Raw genomic sequence first — 20,904 nt, 5'->3', positions numbered from 1 at the left:
AAATTTTCTGTACTGTATAAATGCAATCATAATAAACTCAAATCAGTGAAATGCTAATTCACTTTTTAATGAGTTCCTTTCCTATTTCATATTTTTGAGGAACTTTCAACTGGTTTGGTTAAGCATAGTTAATAAGATGAAAAGAGTGGTTTTTAATTAACTCAGATAAAATATTCTATTGTATATATGTGAGTTTTTAAGGCAATGTAAAGTATGATTATAATTCAGGTTTTATTCTATCACATCTTCTTGTGAGCTCTGGAATTTGAATACAGCTATCTGAGGCTGTGGAGGAGAAGTATCATATTCTCCTCTGTGAAATTTGTGTTTCTGAGGAAAGCTCTTAGTTTTGCTTTTGGACATGACTGCATTATTATTGGTCAGGACATATTCTTTTTTCTAATCCTTAAGAAAGCAAAATGACTGCAACTCTTAAGCTTGGTTATCCCACAAAACCTAAATGGGTCATTCTGAACTTCTGCAGTGATTCTCACATTGTACAAAGGGACAGAAGATAATTTTTGAGGTCCCTTTAAGGCATATGTCCTAATTCATGGATACTCTGAACAAAAATTGATTTCCCCAAAGCTTAGAAAAAATAACTTATACCCTTATGTAGCTGCCTGTTTGCTATCCGCAAGTCTGACTGAAAATTGGCCAGAAACAGCTAAAATCTTGAAGTTGATTTCAGTGGAATGTGTGATTATGTGACCATTATCAATCTAGGGATGAGAAAAACATGCTCATTAAATCCCATTCCATAAACACAAAAATGCCTTTTTTCATATGCCATTCATATCAGGCATTAGAAGAATATCTACTCTTGATTTGCTCTGAACTCTGGTCCTGGTCCACTACAGGAACTGCATTGCAAGGGAGAAGTAGCTCACTTTTTTTGTTAGCAGGTTACTGCTTGCTGCCAACTATCAGAGGATTCTCTAGACAGAATAGAACTGGGCTATCAGAGAGACCTGACAATGCGCAGTCTTCCTGTGTTTTCTCCAGCACAGCTGAGTTTAAGACTTATTCAAAATAAAATGTAATACTTTAGAGTAAAAATTTATTTTTCCACATTCCTGATTTTCTCATGCTATTTGTGTATTAAGGTTTAGAATGACTGATTCAATTAAACCATAGATCTTATTCATATTTTTGCTGCTGTTGGACCCGAATCTGAAGTCCTCCCTGGTCACCAGTTAAAGAGTTTTAATGATTTGGAGTTTGAATGAAGGTCATTATATCATACACCACTTTACATGCAGGTAATAAAATTCCTTTCCAGCTTTGATTTTAGTTGAATACAATCTTTTAAGTGAAAGGTGATATCAGAAAGCCTTGCTTTGTCTAAATAGCAAACGTGATCTATTATTTGTCAATTTTATTGTCATTAATTGTGTCTTTGTTACATAAACTCAACATTGTTTCATTTTCATGCTCTCAAGCAACTGATCAAAATATTTTGGAATATCTTCAAAACTTGGAACACTTTTCTTGCAAGATGAGAGTCATGATTCATGGTTTCTTTACACAGCAACTTAACTTTGCAAGCCAGGAAACCTCAGTATTTTCACTGATTTTCAGCTTCCCTCCTTCCTTCAATCCTCATAAAACACTTGGTTTAAAAAATTCCTTCAGGCTTCAAAATATTAGTATTTATTTTTTTTAGATTCTCATCTAATTCTGAAAAGACAGATGTCTTGAACACTACTAGCATAATGTCACCACCATTTGTAGAATCCCTAAAAATTTTTGTGAGAAGACCTTTAGAAGTGGCTCTTTCTCCTCTCACAGCCAGTTGGCCCCCAGTATCTGTCTCCCAGGAGCACCCTGACTTGAGTGTTTGGGTGGCACTCTGGAGTCAGCAAGCAGGTGAGATAATGTGCTCCAGAGCATCTGCAAAGTATTTGTCAATCAGATATTCTGTTACCTAATACTTTTCCCTAAACCTCAAGGATTGACAGCTGTGAACCTAAGCCTGCAACTTATGTTATTCCACATCCACTAGATGAATAATGATGCAGAGCTCCTTGTTTATTTGCTTATTCTGAAATCAGATCTTGTTTATTCTGTGTCCCTTTCTAGTCCTGATATATAACTAATTGTTGGCAGATGTGGCAAGTATCTAGGGCCAAGATATATTTGTTTGCACAGTCTGATTTTTGAGTCTCAACCAGTATCAGGACATTGCAGCTGTTTTTTATCAAGACTGAGCACTGTAGACAGTCCACCTGGCAAAACATGATTCAGCCATATGACCTTCACATGAAAGCTTTAAATACAGGACTTCTGCTCAAACAATATTTAAAATATCTGAAAAAACCTAATTAAATTAACAAATTCAAGTGAAATGCTAATCAGTGTTTGTGCATGTAAAAATTGCTCTGTGTTTCATTGACAATAGGGTGACAGACTTATTTCTAATTTTGATTTAAAATCTGAACCATATAATAAGGGTGCTAATTGTCTGAGACAATCTTTCCTTTAGCAAGCTAGCTACTGTCTACATTTAATCATCTTGCTTGAAACAAAACAGAAAACTAGCATTTGTCTAATGCTTGGAAGCAAAGGAATAAAAACAGCAGCAGAAAAATAAGTCAGCATGAATCCAGTTTAGCTGGTTAATATCAACACTTCTTTCTTTTCTGATGATGGTCTCACTCCTTCACTTTGCCCAGATGCCAAATTCCTCTTTGTGAGTTTTTTTATGACTTTCTTTAATTTTTAAAAACAAAAGTTTAACATTGGGGTTAGTTTCTTTACTTTTAGCTAGAAGTTCTCTGAGCCTCAGTAGTATTCAAATTTTCAGCTCCTCATGTTTTTTTATCTGTGGGTAAATGCAGTTGACTTGTTACATCCATCCAAACTATTTTAGGAAGGTAACATTGTAGAAGATTGTTTATTTGAACTGGTAGTGAATATTCTGTAAACTCTGTCTACATGATTATCTTCACTAATAAAATAGAAAACCTGCACTTATTTTTGTTCTGTATTTCTTTTGTCACTGTCAAAAGTGAATCTGAGAAGAGATAAAGGCTGTTTAGGATTATGTCAGCTTGTAGAGTGGAAATCCTTCATGCTGTATGACTGAAAACTATTCAATTTATTTTGATTTTAATAGCACCTATAATTATCATTATCACCCACCTTATCATTGTCAAATTTACAAATTAATTAAAATACCCCAAGTGGGGTTACAGGATCACAGGATAAAATAATAATGTGGAACCAATAAAAGATTTTCTCTTTTATCTTGCACCTTAAGATCAGACAACAGTCAATATTTCTAAATTCATCCTAAAATATTTTCCCTTCCCTTCCCTTCCCTTCCCTTCCCTTCCCTTCCCTTCCCTTCCCTTCCCTTCCCTTCCCTTCCCTTCCCTTCCCTTCCCTTCCCTTCCCTTCCCTTCCCTTCCCTTCCCTTCCCTTCCCTTCCCTTCCCTTCCCTTCCCTTCCCTTCCCTTCCCTTCCCTTCCCTTCCCTGTTTGGAGGGGGAAAATAATTGAATACTCATGCAAAAGTAAGAAATCAGATCTTTTGCCACTGTATTCCATACATTTCCCAACAACACAATGTGAAAGAAATGCTACGGAAACGTCATAAGATCAGACAGAAAAGTAATTAGAAACAGGCTAAATTTAGACTGTCAGTTCATGACTTCTTCACTGAGTATAACACCTGCATTGTTTTCCTCAAGATTAGAGCACCACAAAAAAAAAAAAAAAGTTACTTAAGACTTGAGTAACTTCCTAAAGATCCCAGCAGGCAAGTCTGGAGTTCATAAGTTCCCATAGACTGGTACCTTTATTAGTGTCACAAAAGAATGAAGAATTACCATCTCCTGGTCTAGTAACACAGCCTAACCTGTAGGAGTTTGCCACCTGTGTACCAGAAAGGATAATTAAGACAGCCAAAAAGTCATAGTTCTGAAACAGTGCGGAATTTGGCTTTGGGAAGTTTCCATCGGATCACTGTCCAGGTACATGAGATCACTCCTTCGTTCTCTCCCCTTCACCAGAGAGCAAGCAGTGGGCTTTCCCTGTGACTGCCCAGAGCCAGCAGGCAGCATGGATCTGTCTGCAGAGACTGAGGGTCCTCCATTGTGGCCCAGGACATCTGTAGCTCCTCTGCTTGGCAAACTCATTTCCCTTGCCCCTGGGTTGCTCTGCACTTCAGCAGAGCAGCTATGTACAACATGTACTTTGTCCTTCACATCCATTTCCCTTGCAGAATAGCTCATCCTTCCTTAAACTGCAGAAAGTGCCATTGATATGTGGGCTAAATCCTTCTTCTGTTGCGCATTTACAGCAGAAAAACTAACCTGCCAATCCACCTCAGTGTTAAGCTGAGAGTAGGAGAAGAAACAGTCTTAAATATGTGCTTGCAAGGAAGCATGTTTGTTCCTATTATTCCAATATGTTACACTTTTTTAATTAGGTGTACTTTTTAAATATGAATACTTTACTTCTAACTTCATATGTCTCAGGGAAAGGGAAGAAGTGAGCTACTCCTGGAGGCCTGGATACAATTGGGATGTTTATGTACATAAGTTGTTCATCTATGTCTGGTTTAGCATGTCTGCCTAGGAGTATTTATTATAATATGATACACCAGTCTCTGTTTCTAAACCACTGAGTATGAGTGTAATACCACAGCACATATCTTCACATTTAATGGATATGCCTTCATGTATTCCAGCATGTCTTAGAGAATTTCCTCCTTCTCTGTGACCGAAAAAACTGAACTTGATTCACTCTTATGCTAGAAGAAAATAATACAAGACCTCAGTAATTAAGTGTGTGACCTGCAAGAATTCCTTTTTTTTAAATGCTTTGTCCACAGTCCATGAAAAATTGATGCTCTCTCAGGTAACACGCTTCTTTTTATCTACATGCAACACATTGATCTCCTTTCAGTTTGGAGTTAGCTTGTTCCTTCTACTATCATTCCTGAAGTAACAAATTATATTTTCATAGGCATGGTTAGTAATCAATATACACAAGTAACTGTCATTGATCTGAGAACAACCCTTGATCTAGAAAATCACCAATTATAGCTATTTAAAATTAGATTAGGTGGAACCCAGAGAAAAATATTGCCCAGGCAACTTACCTAATCATGTTAAAACTAAAGTGAAATTATTTAATTACATAGCATTTATAGAGGGAAATTTGGACTTTTACCAACTTTAAAAAAGACCTCTCTGAGGAGTATATATTTTGAATTTTATGTATAAATGTACAATTACTGTTGCCAGACTTAGAAAACTACACAGAATGAGGTCTAAATTTCTTATTAACACTTTTAATTTTTACTTAATGCAAACAATTCCATGTAAATAGTGATATAATTTGGTATATTGCAAAATTCTATACCTAAGAAGGTTGAGGTTTTGTTTTAAGCTTGATCCCCCCACAGCATGCCTCACTCTGTATTCCAGCTGCAGCTATCCTGCAAACACGAGTTCCTTAGACCTGCACAACTCAGGAAAACAACTAGAAAATATGTATTTCATAACCCTATACAGCAATACAACCTACAATAAATCACCTGCAAGTATTTAACCATATAATTCACACTCACTTTAAAGCCTCTTTGTCCTGCCAAAGATGTTTAAAGGGGCTTTAATACAGCAGTGAATCAAGCCCGGTGACCAGCTGTAGTTTGGTATTTCCAAGCTTTTATCAGTTTTCACCACAGCTGTCATGTTATTTTTAGAAACTGGCTAGAATAAGAACTCAAGTCTGAAGTCGTCTGAGTTTGCAGTGACTGATTTTGGCCCCATTTTCATTATGACTGCAACTAAATTAATGCCACTGATTGGCAGTGATGTCAGGCATCCTTTCTGTATTTCTCATCTCCATCAGGCTGCATACATTCTGTAGCCATGGACTCGGTTCCAGGAAAGCTTATAGTCTCCATTTCATTCACCATTTATAGGATCCATTTTCTCCTGTTTAGCCAATAAATGGCTGCATGTCTGGATGACACCTCTGTGATCTGTATAGAGTTGCACAGCTGACATCCACACATAGTATCCCTTACATGTCCTTCAGTACAAAGGAAAGTTGATTTTAGATTTCAGGGACACCAAGGGACCACACAAAATGCACAGCACTTTGTAAGACAAAGAAGAATCTTTCTGCAAAAAGGGAAGTTCAGGGGAATGATCAAGTAATTTTGCAGACTTACCACAGCAAAAGAAATGTTTTACTTTCTCAGCATTGCAAAAAGAAAAATTCCTACCCAAAGCCCAGCAACAGGGGCATATTGCCAGTTGGGGAATTTACAAATTCTTTTTGAGTATTGTAATAATTCATTACTAGAGAGTGGCCACTGCTGACCATGAGACAAGTAGTTTAACTGTAAACCATGAGAAAGAGAAGAAAGAAGGTGTAAGAGTCCAAGAACTACAATTTCCATGAGGCTCTCTAAATATGAAGCAGATTGATATTGCTCAAAGCAAACATTTGTTTTCAGCTGAAAAACTAGAAATACCATTTCAGGTAAAAAAGTCAAAATACTTCAGTCAAAAAGCTGATAATTTAGGCAAATCTTTTCCTTCTCATTTTTAAAATATATTTTTCCATTGGTGGTTGCTTTTTTTTGTTTGCTTTGAAAGAAATAAACCAAAAGTAGAAGAAACAATTCTACATCTTCTATATCTTTCAACTATTGTTCATTCTCTAATAACAGATGAAACCTCTTCCATTTACTTTGCCTCTCTTACAGTCTTAAACTGTTACAGACACTACAGTCCAACAGAGAAGGTTAAACTCAAGTCCTTTACATAGGCACAAGCACAAAAGTAAACTTGGCTGAATAGGACCTATAAGTTTCAATACCAAAGCATAGTATAGGAGTTGAGATGAAAACAAGATATACTTGGACTCCTTTTGGAAAAGACGTGCACATTATGGAGATGATGCTCAATGTTTATTCAGTGCAAAAAGTCTTCCTAGGAAAGCATACTTGAACATTAGCCCCAGTAATTTTACCAATTTAGTCTCATCATTTCTGGATGATTTAAATGTAACCACCAATTAATCCAAAACTCATGAGTTAACCTACCTCCAGAGATTTTCTGCAACTTGTCAGACTTAATTGTTTAGGGACATTACTACCCAAACAGCCTAGCCCTGAAGGTGTTGACTTTCACTTTCTTCATTTCCTAGCTGTTGACAGGTGAGTTTGTTCTACTAAAAATCACCATCACATGTTTGACCCACCTATACTGCTAGTGAGTTTAACAACATTTCTTGTTTCATGGCCACCAATGCATTTCCATTAGCAGTGGGCAGGAGGGGTGAATGGGCAGCTGGAGAAATGGCATCCCTCCCTACAAGGTCTGGATCAGGCTGAGGCTGTAACCTGAACCTGAAATATGGTCATACTCCCAACAGCTAGTTATGTTAGTTGTGGTTTCACTGGTGTGAGTGGGTTATTGAAAGAAATTTTAGAAGGCAGTTTTAAGAAAAATGCTGGTCCTAAAAAAGGCCTTGGCCTTGGGCTCTGTGGGAGCGTATTAACATTAGCTATCAAGATCTCCAAAGTATTACTAGATTGCAGCCTACTTTGGCAGAAGATCTAATCTCTGAGTTTCCTTGACCTTGTGATCTTTTACCTCAAGTGAAAGTCTGCATTCCATTTTAGAAATGTAAACATTATTAGTGCATATATGAAAGACCACCACTTCTCTACAATGGAAGATAAATAAATCCAGAAGAAATGCCCAAGGCCCAGACTGAACTACCTGTATGTATCATTAGCAAACATGTTACCAGAAAGCAAAAATATTGTCTTTATTAGGTTATATGAAAACAAAGAATGGATAGAGTTAAACTGAGAATATGGAATAGTAAAAAAAGTTTTGGAAAATTTAACCTAGAAACCTCAGCTCCTCACTCCACATGCACAAATTCTACAGTTTTTATACATAGATGCATATATGTATATTTAATCCTGTGTTTCGTCTGTCCAAAATTTAATGATATTCCATACTTCTTCATTGTCCACCAATATAGTTCTACCAATGTGGGTGGGAACTGTGTATATATCTATGTGCATCTGTCTAGCTGTCTTTTCACTTTGGTATAAATCTGATGATTGATCCATATTTTCAACAGCTTTTGTTTCTTTACTCCTAAATTCATAACAGTATACAAATTCTGCTCTCAATAAATCGCAAACAAACAAAAAGTTAGAATATTTGATCCCCCAAAGAAGGGGAAAACCAGTCTCAGTGGAGCTGCACCATAAAGAGACAGGGTCCTCACAGAGGACACTCAGAAAGAGAAGTTTGCTTCAACATCCTACACCCGAAAGGAGATGTTTAAGGGGAAAAGCAAAGGTATTTCATCCCCATTCACTTCTGTGCAGGCAGCAGTTCCATCACTGCAGTGCACATGTCAGCATTGCTGCTTTTTTCTCATCCACACGTAATTCCCAACTCCAGAGGTCTGGAGGGGTTGAAGAGGTAGTGAAATAGGCCCTTGGCCAGAGACCCTGCTGTGCTAGCCATGCCCTTCCCGTCACGGTGAGGAGCCCCCAGTGCTCACAGCACTGCACCCCTTATGCTGTGGGTGGCCTGGTTCTTACCCAGCTCAGCTCTGCTGGCCAGAAAGAGAACAGTGACAGAAGTACCTCTAGTTTTACATGTGTAACAACTCTTCCTAAGGCCTCTTTGGTTCTTGTTTTCCTGATAGTCATCTCCAGTTGCATTGCAATTACAAAGCCCATTTAATTTGGAGTATGCTGTAATAACTCACAGCCATTAGGTTAAAAAATGTCTGCATTTGTGCACCATACTCATTGTAGCAGTAGGACATGTAATAAAGACGCTTGACTCCAGTCAGAAGGCCGTAGAAATCAGAAGGCTTTATTTACCATTCATTCAGCCCTTTTATAACATGCTGCGCTAAGAAGGCACGTTATTGGTCCATAGGACTGACACCTCTCCCATTGGCTAAGTAACAGAAATAGCAAACAACACCTGTTGTTATGGGAAAGGAATATTGTTTACACAAGGCTGTTTTGGGAAAAAGAAAACTGTTGAAAAGTTTGCCTTGAGAAGAGCTAGCAATTCTCAGGCTCAGAAAATATCAAGCCCACAACTCATCACCATAACCACATGGGGATATTATCCCAAATTGCAGTCTGCTCTACCAGGCATCCAGGCATTGGTTTATGGCCCCAGTTTGTCATGGACTTAGAATATCCTTTTTTCAGTTTTGCTGGGAAACATGGAGAATCAGGAAGAATGCTCTAAATACTAAGGACACATACTAAATCACCTAAGGGGGATCCACCCACTCCAGATGCTATATTTAGCATCCAGACCTTGTTCATTGCCACTTAATACATTTCTGAAGATATCATTCTGATGTTACCTCAACCTCTGTAAGAACTGTTTAGGTTCAAGTAGCATTTGTATATTTAATTATGTCACATATCCTTGATGCCTTTAGATTCAATACTAATTAGACAACATATTTCACCAGGGTATCTTTCCTCTAACATACAAAGCTCTGCTAATAAAACACATCAGCTTGGGAACCTGGGAGTGGAAAAATTGTTTTGGATTGAGTTTCTAACTTTTTTTCACTTGAGAAATGTTACAAAATACCAGGTTAAGGATGGATTTGAGGCATAGAAAAACTGTCACAGTGGCCATCCTAGTTTATTTACTATTTTGTAGAGGAGTCAAAAATAACAGTGCTGCTGTGCAAATGCAAAGTGTTGCAAGCCAGGTGAAGACGGAGCATTTCTGTTTCCAAAAAGCTTAATTTCATAGGACATTTTGCTCTTCCAAGTATTCTGTGGTCACTGGCAAGAAACAAAAATGCTGCATCTCTTGTACATCACATTAATGAAGTCAAAAGCTTTGTGTGTAGGGCTGTATGCCCTGAAATACTTTGAAATACTTGATACCCCCTGGAGTCAATTAAATCTGGGGCAGGAAAGGCAGGGCACCCTCAAGTTTTCAAACCTGGAATTTTTTCCTGAAGTAATGTTTAGAATAAACTGCTTACAGTAACGACTGTAAGACTGCAGGAGTTTTCACTGATAGAGGAATGTGTTTAAGACACTCTGACATAAAAAATAAATCAGCTTTGATTTCAATTATTAAGTGCTAAAAGAGAGAAAAAGGGATGGGCTTCCTGCTTTTTGAGGATAAATATGTACGTAAAAGAAAAGCGTCACCATGGAAACCAAGGTATTGCCATAGTATTTCATAGAGAAAAATGTTACAATGGAAACTTGTGGTCATTGCAAAAACAAACAGCTCGAAACTTCGTTGAAAGTACTATTACAGCATTGTCAACCTCGTCAGCTTGGGCTCCTTTGCAGTTCATTTTCTTTTATCCGTCTTCTTGTGTTTCCCATCTGGATTACAATTACAATGTCATACTTCAACCTGCTGTCTAAGGTGAAAAGTTTAATATTTTTCCAGTTCAATAAAAGAAAAACTTTAACAAAGATGAAAGGAAGATAAGTACCCAAAAATGGTTCTCTTCACCTGTGTTCAATCATGATGACAAAAACCACTTAAATCAATTTTAAATATTAAACAAATAACAAAAAATTAAATTAAGGCACTAATCCTACAGGCACCATTCTTCATGGGTTTAAACTTATAAATAACTTTACTGTTGTGACTAGTGTCTTTGAGACACTAGTGAGATGTCTGTGCGACTGTTTATTAGCAAGCTCAGGACATGAACGAGTCAGAACAGAAAATACACAGAAGCTCAGAAATGCCATTCAATCATGTCATACATCAGGAAGGAGAAAATAGGAGGAAACGGAATATTAATCTAGGAAAACAGCATCCCCAAATGCTGTCAAAGACTATAACATTCTGTTTGGTATATTTGCCCCACTGAAGACAGTCTCTTTGGTAAACAGAGATGACCAAGCATGTGCTAATTTGGAAGCAGTGTAAATGCCTTTCAGTATGTCTCATTTGCCAAGAGTATAAGTCAATTTGCCAAAACACTTTACCACATCTGGGTAGCACAATGTTGCTAAATCTTACTTTCTTGGAGTCAAATCAAGAACCCATTACCCACAGGCAAGTAATTCTATTCTCCCAAGGAGTCCCTTTGGTTTTAATAGGACTCATTGTGTGAATGAATAATCACAGAGGAATGTGAGCAGGAGGCTAAAAATCTGGCTGTTGAATCTCCACTTTGCAAGCCAAGTGGACAGCCCAGGTAGGAGCGAGCTGTGGTTTTCCATGGCATTGTTTCTCGAACTATGAACCCACATGCCATGGGGCTTTTCAAATACCTTTATGATAACTTAGCTGACTTCCTATTAGTAACTATTCTATTTCTTCTGTACAACATAGGAGTTCTTTGAATTACTATGGGCTATTATTTAAATGCATATTTAAATACCTGTAGACAGGAGATTTTTAACCCCAATAGACTACAACTGCTCCATTAAATCAGTTTTGGAATTTCATGTCTATCTGGCTGCAGCACATGCAGAAAAATCTGTGAGCAGTTATGAAATTTATTATTTTTAAAATAAGGTTGTGGGTGTATCTGTGGATAAATGACAAATTGAAAAAAATATGAGTTATCTAGCATTTTCACAATAGCATTTAAACTTCTCTGCCTTTAAAAGACGACTGACCTGCAAAATTTAATTTTATTTTTTTGTTTGTTTCATAAACTAAAAAAGGCATCTAATATAACACCATTCCCATGTTCCATTTATGCAACATCATAATAACTGAAATAATTTGCTCCCATTTTTTCCTTTAGATCAGCTGCATTTGAACTTTAAATCCTATCGTTTCATCCCAGAGAAAACTACAGTTGTGGACTTATACAATACACCCAACCTTAATTCCATGAACCAAGTTGTCCCATTGCAGTTAGCCTGTCTAATAAAACGGAGAAGGTCATGGTACTGAATTCAAGCTTAACTTTACTATTAGGACAATGTTGAGCACTCAGATTAAGCACATGTATACTTTTTTTTTCCAGTACTTGGGTCTAAGTCTTTTTTACAGGACTGGACTCCTAATGGTTTAATCGTAAAAATCTGAAACAAGTAGTTATAAATGAAAAATGTGACATAAATGTACCCAGAGTGGCACAAATGGCATCATCATAGTAATCACACTAGATATTTTCAGGGAGCAAAACAATATAAAATAATTCAAATCTTTTTACTGAGGAAAGAAAAAGAGTTAACTGAATAAAGTACTTCAGAGGATTGTAACCCACTTATGTTTTCATTTAAATACACATTAAGATTTTTCTAAAAAGGCCAAAGACAGTTTTTGTAACACCACATATGGATGTCAGCAGTGTATGCAAAATGGGGAGAGAACAGTTCATTCCCATTATATTTAGTGCCATATTTTTCTAGGTAAAATCAGCTGTAATAGTGGTATTTCATTGTGATTTTGAACCATTAATTTTCTCAATAAAAAGTGCTAGATTTTTAATAAATGGAAACCTCAGAATGCATGCGTGTTCATGGTGAAGTGCCAAGCATTATTTAAACAAGGCTATTGTAAGTCTACTTTTATTGTTCTTCATAGACCACCAGGATCAGATAGTGTGTGGCCTACAGAGCAATTAGAGATTTACAAAGGATTCTCTGCTGGAGCAGCATGCTCAGAAACAAAAGAAAATCTGATTTGTAAACAGCAAATACACAAGGCAGGAATCTGTGCTAAAGTTCTGTCTCATTATACTCCATGAAAATAGATGTAGAATTATCATATGAAAATTAAAGTGGTTATTGAAAGTTTCTTCAGGTCACATGGCAGTGGAAATTGTATTCTTGATCATAGTATTTTGTCTAGTGATGAATGCCTGGTCCTTGTGCAGCTGATGGCAGGAAAGTTTCATCTCATTTCCTCCTGCTTCTCTCTGAGTTCCAACACAAGGAAAACCAATCTGAAGCCTAAATGCTGCTTTCCTCTGGTTGATCTGGATGGCTGTGCAGAGGAATTCATGTTGCTTCTCCAAAGGCTGAACTGGGACATATCATTGACCCTGCCATCCCTCAAGGTGATGATCTTGGTTCTCCCTCTTCAGCAGCTGATTCACAGTCAGAACACGCAGGATGGATGTCTCTTGTCCATTTTTATCTGCACAGCTTTACCAGTGGCAGGCCTGCTCCATATCCTGGCTGCAGCACTGCTGTATCTCTTGGGAAAACAACCCCTGCCTGAAACAAGGGCCATATTATTCTGGCATCAAATTAAGCATTTAACATAGACTCTGAAGGGCCATCTGAAGTGCCATCTGAAGAAGAAACTTCTGTAGACACACTTTGTCTCAAGCATTGCTGCTAATAGCCCACTTAGTCCTTATCTTCATCCCCCAGCAATGTTAAAGACACAATCTTATGTCACTGGAGGTATTTCCATATTAAGTGTTCCCATCACCAACAACACAAAGGTGTCTAGGTAAATCCATATGCCAATGCCTAATCAGGGACAGTGTTTAAGGTGACATCAGGCTGTACAGAGAGGAACATGGGTGGCCCACGCTTCCTATCACTCTCAGTTAAATAAAAATAATTTTAGTGTTTCTTGTAAACAAAGACTTGGGAATACAAACTAAAGTAACAGCAATTCATATCAAACATCCAATCTATACAGATGAGAATCTGCTCCAGTGTACATATTCTTTAAAGGCTGTACCCGCTCACAGGTTACAGGACTGTTAGGGTCAGAATATATATCATTAAGGTACCATAGTCTGATGAATGGAATCAAGCTGAAAAACGTGGCTTTCAACTATTTGTTTATATTCCTCTGAATTTAAGTGAAAGCAAAAACTTAACAGGCAAAATTATAGCTGGTATATACAGCTTCAGTGACTCTTCTGATTTACATAACTGGGATGTTGTATTGTCAAGGAAAACATTTTCTGTTTGTTTGGTTACTATACCCCATGTATTTTTAATAGTATCAAAACAAATTCCTTTCCTTTCCTTTCCTTTCCTTTCCTTTCCTTTCCTTTCCTTTCCTTTCCTTTCCTTTCCTTTCCTTTCCTTTCCTTTCCTTTCCTTTCCTTTCCTTTCCTTTCCTTTCCTTTCCTTTCCTTTCCTTTCCTTTCCTTTCCTTTCCTTTCCTTTCCTTTCCTCTCCTCTCCTCTCCTCTCCTCTCCTCTCCTCTCCTCTCCTCTCCTCTCCTCTCCTCTCCTCTCCTCTCCTCTCCTCTCCTCTCCTCTCCTCTCCTCTCCTCTCCTCTCCTCTCCTCTCCTCTCCTCTCCTCTCCTCTCCTCTCCTCTCCTCTCCTCTCCTCTCCTCTCCTCTCCTCTCCTCTCCTCTCCTCTCCTCTCCTCTCCTCTCCTCTCCTCTCCTCTCCTCTCCTCTCCTCTCCTCTCCTCTCCTCTCCTCTCCTCTCCTCTCCTCTCCTCTCCTCTCCTCTCCTCTCCTCTCCTCTCTCTCCTCCTCTCGTTAAAAATTTCCAGAAACCCAAAATGCAACTTGTAAATAATTTTTGTCTTGGCAAGCTCTCATGCACTAACGGCTTACATATTGTTCTGATTAGGCAGGCTAAACATGGTACTAAGTATGCAGACGTGTTTCAACTCATGATGACAGCTTGTGTATGATTTACAGCACTGGCTGCTAAAGGCAATTGTTCTGGTTCAATATTCCTATTTATTTATGCCAGCATTTTGCTGTAAACAAAGTCATTTATGTATCAGATGGCTACTGACAAAGAGTTTTTTGAAAGCTCAGTGCCAAGAAATGTGCAGAGATATATCCACAGTTTAAATAAGTATTCTGGCATTCTTTATACATTTTTCGATTGAAATGAAACTGAAGAGAGATGTTTCTATAGCAATTCAGCAGTTCATTTTTTCTGATTCTCTTTCCTTCTTAAATTTATCTTTAAATATAAATTTATTGCCAACAGGCTGATAATATCCCAAACATGAAAACAATACAAAAGTGATAGTTGAGTAGTCTCCATAGTACAATTGATACAGGGAAATAAGCCATCTCCAAATACTTCCTTTATGTCAGAATTAATATCATGAGAATTTTGTTTCCTTATATTCACAGTGGATCTCAGCTGTAATATTATTCTCTTACTACTCTTCCAGACCTACACATAAACCGACTGATAGTTGGTGCTCACATCCTTGTGAAGCAGAGTTACAAAGTTCAAAATCTTAATCTGCTGCAAAATCCTAACTGTGACCAGAAGGCAATATTCTGCTTTGCAGAGGCAGAATGGGTAGCTTCCACTAAAAATGAATGTCAATTACAAAATCTACTCTTTTTTAGTGCAAGAATTTAGCGTACTTTCAGCAAATGGGAAGAAGGTGGACTCCGTCTCAAGCTCTCCGTAAGTATTGGATCCTGGACCTTTGGTGGTTACACATGGCCTATTACATCTATTATTTCCCAGGCGAAGAATTTTCTGTACATATAGACTTTTCTAGGCTGATAGTTATAAAGCTTAGCCCATATTTCAATAAGAAAGCCATTGATGAATACCTGACCTGATCCTGCCAACCCTATGTCAGAAGAAGGAATTTTACCAGTCCATACAGCAGTGAGTAGGCCATCAACTAGGATCCAAAAGCACCAAGCTTTCCTAAAGAACATTAAGCCTCTGGAACTGATTCCTCTACATCAAAATACAAGTATGTTTTTCCCTACCCAGCCCCATTCTCATTTGAGCTTTTTAATTTATGAACTTCTCTCTCCATTTTTTATTTTACAAAATCCAGACGTGTCTGCAGACCACACACATTCTTCACAGCAACAGGAGAGAAGGCCTACCTTCTACCGTGAGTAAAGTGAACTTAGTGTAGTATATGATGGCCTTCTTCTCAGAAGCCCTCCTTGAACATTGACAGTTACAGTCTTTTCCAGAAATCTCCACCAAAGCCATTGTGGGGTTTAACTTCCTGAGAAACATCCTCCTGAAGAAGCAACATAGAGTCCTAGTGGGGACCAACATGTAGAGAAATATCTTCCCGAAAAAGGTAACAAGATAACAGTTTGGTCACTACTGTTAACATTCTTTGCTTTTAAAGAACATCATCTATAAACCTGTCATGCTGACCAGGTATGTTTTGCCCTATGTGAATGAAAAAGAAAACATAAACCCCCCAAAAAACTCCCGAATCCAAAAGCTTGGAAATCACAGAATCCGGCTCACTGAAAGCTGTAGCTACTGCTGATAGCAGGTGGGGGGTCTGCAGAACAAGGACACTTACAGAGATAATACAATCCTTTCTTATTTTCTTTATTTATAGTAATAGCCAAGCAAGACTCCAGAAAAAGATGAACTAAAAATATTGAGGTCATGGGTCTATTTAATGCAGCAGTTAACAGCAACGGATTTATGAGACAAAATAAGGGGCAATACTCTGGGTCATGAGCTGAAGAAAATGCTGCTCTCTATGTGTCAGCATGGCAGCTGTGTCCAGCTCCAGCTGAAGATGTGGCAGCCCTTCCCCTAGCATTTACTAGGCTGGCATGTTTCCCCAGACTGGGAAGGATTGGGCTCTCGGCCTCTGCCATCACTTTGCTCCAAAGCAGAAGTGGGTCTGTTCTGCCCCAGGAGTTGGGCTGGAGCTACACAGCCTATTGGGCAGACACTTGTACTTAATGTATTTCTTATCCCTGATGCATGTCAAAGGCAGCATAGCCCAGTGGACACACTGTGAATGGGGAAAACCAGATTCTGTGTATGACCACTCTGTCTCTCTGGATTCATTCCCTCTCCCTTCAGTACAAATGAATAATGAATCTGGTCTTTCTTTCCCCTTCTGTAAGCCCTAGCAGTAATGATAGCCCTCAGGCTACAATGATCCATGTGGAACTACTGTAAATGATGGTGAAATTAACTGCACTGAATGTCTACCAGGATTTCAAAACAAAAATGACCTCCTCATGCAGAAGGAGGTGAAGAAGGTTTCTTAACATCACTTTCCTCCTACATAATGGAAAGACACTTGCAGCCACTACACTCAGAGAACTATGCAAACTTCCCAGTCTCATGGGATTTCCATTAGTCAGGGAAGGAGGGATTTACCTCTCCACACTGAGTCAAGAAGCTGCTCACTGCAGGAAAGCTCCAAGTTTAGTGATCATGCTCTTCTGCGAGCTAGTGCTTTTACTCTCAGAGTTGTCTTCTCTGATTTCAAAAATATACTTCTTTCTTCACTTGAACACCTAAATTTAAACACACAAGTTGACAGATGCATAATTCAGTTTCCCTCTGCAGTGATGAAACAACAGTGTCTCACCAGGTGCCAGCAGCTTCAATAAAGTAGGTCAACAGCATCACAATATGTATCAGCCTACCAGAGCCTGGTCAGGGTGTCTAGCTCTTCAAAAGTTTTGCAGTAGGAGTATCACGGTCCAGGTTTTGGCCGACTAAAGATTTGAACACCACAAGTATACTAAGAATTATGAGTGCATGATTTTCTACTGCTTAGTACCTGCACAGTTTTATGTGCTTAAACAAAAAGAATAACACGAGGCAAAATAGGGCAGATAGGATTCTACACTCACTCTGGAAATTTGGGAACAGTGAGGGACATGGAGTTGGAAATTGAAAATAAGGCCCTTTAAAACCCTTAAGAGATTTTTCTTTTTCTTTTTCTTTTTTTTTTTTTTTTTTTTTTTGGTCACTGAACAAGCAATTGAGAATCATAAAACGAATACTGAGAACCTGTTTGCTTTTTGAAATCCTGAGTGTGATCTCACAGGACTGTAAATAGTAGTAACTCCAGTGATATTTCCAGCTGCACTACAGTAAAAGTAGTATAAGTGAAATCAGAATCCAGACCTACAATAACATTATAACAACTCCAATAAGATATTGTGGAGTATGTACTCGCACTGTAATTCCACTTACCAGTTAGTTAGCTGGAAATAGACCTCACCTTGAATTCTTTCAGCGTAGCCTGAAGAGTATGATTATGGGCCCATAACATTTCCTTACAGTGTTTTCTTGCTCAGTTCCCAGTATTTTTGATACAGTATACTGCCTTATTTTTGTCTCCCAATTTTGGCCAGGTTGTAACACCCTTATACTGCTAATCCAAACCCCTTTTTGTTTCTCCCACTTTTGCAGAGTGTCTCTTTCTCTGTTTAACAGGAATCACCTCCTTTATTCTGACTTCCTTCAGCGTGTTTTGTCAATGATTTGTTGCACTATCTTCTTCTTTACATCCCACATTCCCCACCCTGTGCTAAGATTGTCTCCACCTGTCTTCCTCTACTGGCCTTGGAAATCAGAAAATTCTTTGTATCCCATGGATCTTTGTATTCCCTTATAGCTGACATCAATTTGCTTTGCTGTGCTTTCTTCAAATATGATTTCCCTTTATCATGGGGATGGGGTTGTGTTTGCATTTTGTACAGTTTACTTCATGGCCTTTGCTTTCATTAACATAACATTATGTGAGTTGGATAGTGTTGTGCCTTATGTGTGTAGGACGTATAAGGAAAGCAACATCATACAAGCACTGAAAACAGTAAGAAAATGGTAAACAAAGAAGTTTGATAGGGCTTTTTTCATAATAATTTTACAGTAAAAAAGATGACTACCATAGTTAATATCCCACTTTTAATTAAAAGAAAAAATGCATGAGAAAGTGGAAGTCGTTATACACTAGAACTTTACTGTCAACTTACAGGGAAAAATAAGCCTTTATTCCCCCCCCCAAAAAAAAAATAAAAAAGGAACAGAAATGACTGTACAAGTGTTCATATTTGCAGTTATGGAATGTAAGTATATACCAGATCCTAGGTGTCCTCATGAGAGTCTGAAGTTTCATGCTGCCTTTCTCTCAATAGTAAGGCCCTTTTTTACCCGGGCATATTGTCTTATCTGGTCAAATTTTCAACCTTTTGCAAGTCAAGGTGAAAGCTCAAACATCTCTACCAAAGTATATCCATTATGTATTAAAACATCCAGGATGATTCATTCAGTCAACCCAACTTCTACTCATCAGCAGGAGAAGAAGCTAAGGAGGCACTATCTCTTTCTCTAGCACACCGCTTAAAATGAGGCGCTCCCACCGAAAAAGGCGGAATTGTTCCTTTGAGTAAAATAATTACCGGGCGTAGGGGCGGCAAAGCTGGGACGAGAGCGACCTCTAGCGGCCGGAGCGCCGCGCCGGGCCGGGCCGGGCCGGGCCGGGCTAGGCCTGCTCCTTCTGTCCCGCACGGCTCCGCACGCACCGCCCGGCACCGCTGCGAGCCCAACCGCACTGAACCGAACCGAAGCCGCCCCGCTCCGCTCCCCAGTGCTCCGCTCCGCACTGCCCCGCACGCAGCGCACTCCGCAACACACCGTGCAAATCACCGCCCTGCCCCGAAGCGGAGCCGCGGGGCTCCGCGCAGCGCAGCGCGCCCGCCGCACCCCGCGGAGCTCTGCCCCGTGCGGAGGGCAGGCTGCCGGGCAAGGGGCCGCGGTCCTCTGCGGGAATGCCCACCGGCATCCCGCTGCTGCCACAGGATAAAGGGACAAAAGTGCCTTTCTCTCCGTTTCAGGCTTTAGTTTACCGCCTTATGTAGCAGTGCACTGCGGGACATGACATTAGAAATTAAAGTTGCTATAAATCCCATGTGATTTTTTAAATATAAAATATTTCAAGCCAGAGAAAATCTGGGTTGGTTTACTGCTCCTGCTTTTTGAGACCCCTGACCTACTTAAGTGAGGAATTTGGAAAAATACAGGACTTAGTGATGCAACCTAGGTTCTTACCAATAAGAATGTGCTGTCACACCTTAATAATTCCATATATTTATATCCTTTTGCTTTACTTGTTTATGGGAGGTATCTTGGGTTTTTTTTTTTTTCAATTTCTTTTTCATCTTAGCAGCCCAAGTGACAACCATTTGTCTCAAGGCATTTGCAGCTACAGTCACTATTGAAAGTCTCATCTCACAAAGTCTTTTTTTCTCTTTGGATGTACTGATCCTGCTGCTGCCATGGCTGTAAGCATGGCATTGTGTCCATGGCACAGCTCAACTGTCTTCCCCAATGTAAAGAGTTGGCACAATTAGGCCTAAAGTGTGTGAAATCCAGCAAAATGCTAATAATAATAATAATCAGAGCTATTTTTTTGTTTTAATAAGCAGATTCAAAATAATGCAAGGGCAGAGAAAGAGGGGACATGCACTGTGTATTAAGTGCAGGTTATCAAAAGGAAACTTGTCTCTGGATTATGTACAGTTTCACTTGACTGAAGCTTCATGGAAGATTAAGCTTCTTTTGTTCTCTGTGCTGTTTCACATAGATCATTGATGATGTGCAGAATAATTTTAACCACATATTAAACAGTGGTTAATCTAAGATAAGGAGATGAGCAAATATGAATAGTGAATAGTGTTTTTAGTGTTAATGCTAATTAGAGAAGGAGCAAGCAGTTAATCAGAAATTTAAACTCTTTGTGCAGGGTTCTCTAAAATATAGGTATAAAGAGAAGGCCTGTTTACTATCACAATGTTTACCAGCCAGTCTGCCAGGTGGTACACATAATTTATAAAGGAATCAATCACTCCTCTCTGATTTATGGAGAATAATAACACTGAAGGGACTGATTTCTGGAACTGCTGCAGACATGGAAAATACAATAGGCAGAAAGTGTTAAAATCCAGGACACTGTGTCAAAGAGTTTTGAGTATTAAGCTATTTGAGTAGCACTTTTAAAAGGAAAGGGAGGTGGAGCTGTGGAGTTCTGCCGCATATAAAAATAACACATTGTATCTTCCTTAATTTATGGTATTTCCAAAATATTACTCTTCAGATTTTTGCTAGCTTCACAGGAGACCTCTTCAGTGCCTTTTCTCTTGTAAAGATTTAATTGATCTCTTTTGAGGCTAGGAGAGATCTAACATTTTGCAGATCTATTTTTATTTTCAGCTTTTGCCTTAATCCCCTTCATA

Source organism: Chamaea fasciata, unplaced genomic scaffold (genome assembly GCF_029207755.1).
Source record: "Chamaea fasciata isolate MVZ Bird 193981 ecotype frontalis unplaced genomic scaffold, bChaFas1.0.hap1 SCAF_5, whole genome shotgun sequence".
NCBI classification, from domain to species: domain Eukaryota; kingdom Metazoa; phylum Chordata; class Aves; order Passeriformes; family Sylviidae; genus Chamaea; species Chamaea fasciata.
Note: the sequence above shows the minus strand (reverse complement) of the source record.